Below are 6536 nucleotides of genomic sequence, written 5' to 3'. Positions count from 1 at the left end.
TATACCTGAAGGGCGTCTATCAAAACTGTGAATATGACAATACGGTCTGGATTTTGATTAATATGTTATAAACAAACAATCATCAGTAATTCAAGCACTCTAACAGAGGGCTGCAAATATCTTTTCCTAAGAGAAGTTGGCAGTTGACAGCACCTCGGATGGAAGAGTGGAAATGAGGGGATCTCCATCATCAACACTGCAAGAGGAGGACCAGCAGATTTTTTTCTTAGTTGCACATATTTTCACAACAGCAAAATTTTGCTGGTTCCTGGATTTCAGCTTTTCCAATTCAATTTCCAAACCACAGTTTATTCATGGTGTGCTTGCAACAATTCTTTTGGCTTCCATAAACTTGTGACTATTGTTATCCAAGTTTTACAATTTCTCTGCTATTCTGTTACTTGAGGGTAATTTTAGCTACAGTTTTGTACTAGAGTAGTTTAGCTAACTTAAAACAGAGAGAGTTTCTGACTAATATCTACAATTTCTCTCTGCTTAGGTTCTCAGATTCCTTGCATTGCATTTATCTTCTGTATCAACAGCTGCACTTAGTAGACAGTTATGCTTTTCTCATCAGTCAGCTATGGACATGCAAATTTGCCACTTCCGTGTTCTCCTTAGGAGTCTAATTTATGAACATGAAAAAATATTCCCCTAATCTGTAACTGTTTCCAAAATGTATCTTTTTCCACATACAGCTAATACCACAGCTTTCAAGCATCTATCAGAATATGAAAACAGAGCAAAAACCATTTAATGTGTATTTTGCATCTCTAGCCCATCACTCCCTCTCCATCTTCTTGCTACCCATCCAACTACCCAAATGGGGAAATTCAATATATGACTTAAACAGATTTTAAACAGAAAATAATTTTCATGAGGAAGGGAACATGCTGTATTTCTTAGCATAAGCAAGGTGCAAAAAATTTGGACTGGAATATTTGATGCAATGTCTCTATAGACATTCCTACAAAAAATTTTATTGCTTAAGGACGACAACTTTTAATTCAAATATTCCTTACTTCAAGTATTTCTTTTTAGTTTTAGATGACTTTTTTTTTAAGGAGGTATTCCACATAACCCGAATTTGGTTACTATATTTCCTTCAAAGAGGGTGGTTTTGCATAAAAACTAAATAATAAAATCACAGAATCTCTGAATCATGGGGGGGTTGAGGTTATAAGGAAGCACTGAAGATCACCTGATCCAATCCCCAAGCTCAAGCAGGACCACCTATAACCAGTTTCCCAAGACCACAGCCAGATGACTTTTGAATATCTCCAAGGATGGACACCCCACAATGTCCCTGGACAGCCTGTGCCAGGGCTCGGTCATGCTCACAGTGAGTGTTTTCTGATGTGCCGAAAACTCTCCTCCTGTGTTTCAGTTTGTGCCCATTGGCTCTGTCCTGCCTAAGGTCCCCATGGAAAAGAGCCTGGTTCCATCTTCTCCGCACCCTCCCTCCAGGCTCTTATCCATAGAGATACCCCCTGAGCCTCGTCTGGGCCAAACTCAGCTCTCAGCCTTTAGCTGTAGAAGAGATGCGCCATCTTTGTGTCCCTTCACGAGATGCTGTCCCTCATGTCCATGTCTGTTTTGCACTGGGAAGCCCAGAGATGGACACAGCACTCCAGGTGTGGCCTCACCAGTGCTGAGCAGAGGGGAAGGATCCCCTCCCTCAACCTGCAGGCAGCGTGTTGCCTACCACAGCACAATTCATTGCTGCTGGACAGAATGCTTCAAAGACATATTTTGTAGGTGACATCTTTTTGAGACTTCATCAAATCCAACACCACAGTTTCCTAATCATACAGTCTTTTACTCTTGAGTGCTGTTGACTATGATTTTGCATACAGAAGTGAAGTGACTTAGCAATCACTTACGAGTTTTGTGAGCAAAAAACACAAGCTGCCTTCATACAATACAGAATAGGGTCTGAGTTATCCATTCAAATAAAAAATTATATCAACTGTGGCTCAAATTTTAAGGACACAGTCATTTTATAAAACTGTATTTGGCTTTAAGAAACAAACACAGAGCAAGACTCTAACTAAAAAAGATCATGTTAAGAGGAAAAATACTTCATCTAGCCAAAAGAATCAAGTCCAGGTTTTTTGTTACCCATTTTTCCATTTCCAAAATATGGAAAAGCAGAGTTTGCAATAATGAGGTTTATAGATGGTAAACTAGTTGGATTTTTTTCCCCTTTTGTGCAGCTCCTAGTGCAAGATGACTCCTCATCCACTGCCAGAAATCTTACTTGTACAGCTTACATGTATCTCTGGACTCTCAAATGGGAGGTGACAGGCAGGGTCCTGGATGTACCACTTGATCACCAATAATTTTGCTTCACCAACCAACAAAGACTGAAAATCCACCTCAGGGCACAATACACATGGTGTTTCCAGTGGAAACAGGAAAATATCAAGACTGCTCTAAAAGGTAGAGCTCTCCTCTAGGAGTCCATATCAAGTTCTGGCCAGATGAGCCCCAGAAAAAGCTGAAGATATCTAACAATGCAAGTATGTTCAGAAGTATGGAAAATCAGGACAATATGACAGAAAGACTTCATTTATTTATGGCAGAAAAATGAAAGTGGATAGGGCATGTAATTGTTGTTTATAAATAGGTATGGCAGAGGAGAGTGGGGGCCCACAGAAATGAAAAAAGCCTCTAAAACAAACACACACACACAAAAATAGTAACTTTGAGCATTGGCACAAGAACAAACCACTGGAAATCAGCAATAGGATTCTAATGACAAAGGTACTAGAGCAACCTTCCAGTGATAGCAGAAGAACCACTTCTGTTTCTGCATGTAACTTCTCCACATAGTTCTCCATAAGAGCAAATGATCCAGGAAGTCTCTTGAAGGTCAGTAACACCATGGCTACACCTCAGTTCCAGGACTGCCCTGGATGAGTAACTACATACAGGCTGAAATAGCTCAAGAAGTGCTAGATGAGATATATCTGTGGCAATACAGTTTCCTCCTAAGCTGGTTGCAGTTCCATTCTTAGCATGAACAGATTTTTTATTTCTGGGCTGCAAGTGTTTCAACTAGTTGGATAGCTGCTAACTACCTCTAAGTGCCAGCAGCAGCTCAGCTTAACCAGAGTGAGCAAACGGGTGTCAGTACTAGCAGCCAGTAATTCCAGCCAATTCCCACTGCCTTGCCTTGGAGATGAGCAGCTGCCAGCAAAAATGGTGAATAGGCACGAGCCAAAAGTGGGTTACACTTCCAAAGTGCTTGAGAAGTGCCACTCTGGGAAGATGAATTGAAACAAGATGCTACCTTATCCTCACCACTTGAATGCTCTGGGACATAAACCCCATACCTGACACCCTGAGCAAACTGGAGGGAGAAATTGGCTTTCCTCCCTCCTCAACAGCATGTTTGTGTTTCAGCACTGGTAAGAGGACTGACCCTAACACTGCTTAAATCAAGGTGAGCAAGAAAGAAAGAACTTCTTTTCTGTGCTCAGTTCCTTTACAGCAATAAATGGTGACCTGTGCGACAGATACGCTGTGCCCATACTTTTTCTCCTCTTATTTGTCAGCACTTTGTAAAGTTAGTAATTTTTAAAATATTTTTTATGTTCTTCACACCCTGCACAATAGCTGATTTTACTGTCAAGCTACATCTAGACTGGCATATATCTGTGTATGATTTAACCATATGTTTATTGAAGTGATCATCATCATTATCAGTTATTTTCCTTGAATGTGTATCACCTGACACAGAGCTCTACTATTACCCCTGATATGAGTATATCTGAGACGGGTCACTTTAAAGACTAATTCAGAATATCACGTAATATTTCATCTGATGGCACAAAACTGATTTACAATTTTGCAGAAAAGTAATTTTCCCCATTCTATTGCGTGGTTAATAGCTGAGGCCCATAAAGAGTGCCATCAGGACACCATGTCTTATATCTGGCTGTCTTTTAGTGGTAGGTTTCTTCTCTACTACATGTGCCCTTTTACTGAATTATCTCTTCATTTCTAGTGAGGTAATTCACCCCATCTCTGTTGTTACAGTTACTACTGGATCTTTCATGTGTTTAATAAAGAGTGGTTTAATTTTTCCAAACACTAAATTTCCCTTATTTCCATAAATGTGAAAATCTTAATCATGTATTTTCTGTACATTAAGCTAAAATAAGTAAATGAGATTTGACAAGATGGAGATGACAGTCTTAAGCCATGCCATCTGGGAACAGTGGGATTTGTTTACAGTTTCATTTCTCACTCCAAATCCTACCACGTCCCAGCATGTAAAGATCTGTTAAGGAACAGTGGCTTCAGCTAAAACATGTTGGATACCCTTGACTGGCCAGCAGAACTGGACAGAGGGCTACAGCAGTGTTGAAAAAACTACAGTTAATTTACAAACCCTCAGAGAGCCCAGAGCTGGAATCACCACAAATTGCATTGATTCTGCATCCTTTTAATGAAGCAGCAATGTCAAATGAAGAGTGGCATAATTATTGTTTGAAAATTCAAAACTTCAGAAAAAGTCTAAGTTGCTGGCAGTCCTGCAATGAAAAAGGGCTCAGGTTTGACTTCTGGTTAGAGTCTTCCTTGTAAAGGAAGAAGAGGTTGTGCATGAGAAGGAAGAGCATATGGAAGAAAAAGGAGACACAATGACACCTGAGGCAGAGGTCAGGTCCTGTTGCTGGACAAATCATTTGATTTCTCTGTGTACAGCAGAGCTGATAATGTCTCCTGGACTGGAGATGGTTTTTTAAAGGAGGTGTTCTCTTTTTCGTCTCATATACATGAAGCTTAGCAACAGAGTGCCATGACCTTGGTGGAGGCACGTACACACTTCTAGATGGAGGTAGTATTTGCATGGAATTTGCTTTGAAAGGAAATCATATCCTAATAGCTTTATTCCTGTCATTCTGCTCTTTTCTGAGCAATACTAAAGCCCTGAATTTTCTTTGAGTCCTTGAAAAGCCTCTCATTTAGTTATTTAATTTGTGTAATTCTTATGATCTTGGCAGTTGGGTGCTTTGCAGGAAAGAAATAATTTAACATTGCATAAGCCACCCACAACAGGTAACAGAAGCTAAATTACTGCTGTTGATGCTATTGAAAACCTTGACAGTCAAATTAACAAAACAAAAAACAAATCCATCAAAAGCTAAACACAGCACATCAAATTTGCTTTATACACTCCAAGCCACAAAACTTGGTTGGATCCAAGTGACAAACTGGAAAAAGCCCTGCACTTATCTTGCTCACTCCTAGGACTAGGCTGTCTGGTGGAGATCCCTCACTGCCAGGCAGCAGAGGTAACAGACACAGACCTGCCTCATAGTTTTCTTGGCTATTTTCTGTTAAACAGTGTAAGCATTTTCCTTCTCTGGAATGTAATGTTGGTACCAGTCCACACGGAAGAAGGGGGTAAGGGTCAGTGGCCCCAGGAAAATGGACACAAGTCATAGGGAGTCATGAGCCTGCACTAGGTCAGGCTGCTGTTTCCCTCATCACTGGCAGGATGTGTGCCCTTCCTAAGCAGTATTCCATGGACCACGTGGCTCTATAGTTCCTGAACACTGGTTTTATGTAATTAGAAAAAATAAGGATATTCAGCTCTCTTGTGTGTACAGAGAACAGTATGTTAACTGATTTAACTAGGCTTGTGTTCAGAACTCTTTAGGAAAATAAAATCTTGCTTTGAGAGACAATGTGATCCTACAAATTAACACTGGGATGAGAAGCAATACATTCAACAGGCTGCTACTGAAATGTCATGTGTACCTGGCCCACATTGGGAAAATCATGAGCCTCAGCAAGATGCAACCTGCCACCCCATCTCAAACACTTCCCCCTCCCAGTTAGTCACCCATGAGGACTGGCCTGATCTTCAGAGGTGTTGAGCACCTGCAGCTCATTCTGACTTCCGCATCTTAAAAACAAATTCCGTGGGAGGTTTGAGTGACTATTATCTCTGAAAACCAAGCTATTTGGATAAAAATTTCATGCTCTTTTTTTTTAAGCTTCTGGCTGCGTTATGCCTTGGTTTTCCCATTTCAGAGATAATAACAGTTTTACCAGCTTCATACAAGCATAGTGTTTGTTACTTAGGAAAACACTAAATAGATATTGGATGTGATTATGTTCTCACTGCTTCTGCAATGAACGTGTTTCTGACAGCTGCTGGTTCCAGAAGGCACTGGGTGAGTTTGGCTTCACAGGCTGCTCTGGGGGCAGAGATTCCCAGCCTGAAACCAGGTGCCACTGTCAGCTGTCAGAGCCACACTGTGGCCCAAGGGCTGTGCAGCACTACCCCAGGCAAAGACCTGCCTATGAAACATTTAAATTCCTATGTATGCTAAACCCAAATAAAACAGGCAGGGATCACAAGAGCCCACAAGTCCAGCAATAATTCCATAAATAGTTCAGTTTAGAACTTCAGTCTGCGTGACAGCCATGGAGCTGAAATGTAAGAATATCATGGATACAGAGATCTCACAATATTTTTGTGTGTGAGTATTGCAGAAGTAGCATAACCATGATGTTCT

The sequence above is a fragment of the Corvus hawaiiensis genome, chromosome 2 (assembly GCF_020740725.1).
Source record: "Corvus hawaiiensis isolate bCorHaw1 chromosome 2, bCorHaw1.pri.cur, whole genome shotgun sequence".
Classification (NCBI taxonomy): domain Eukaryota; kingdom Metazoa; phylum Chordata; class Aves; order Passeriformes; family Corvidae; genus Corvus; species Corvus hawaiiensis.
Note: the sequence above shows the minus strand (reverse complement) of the source record.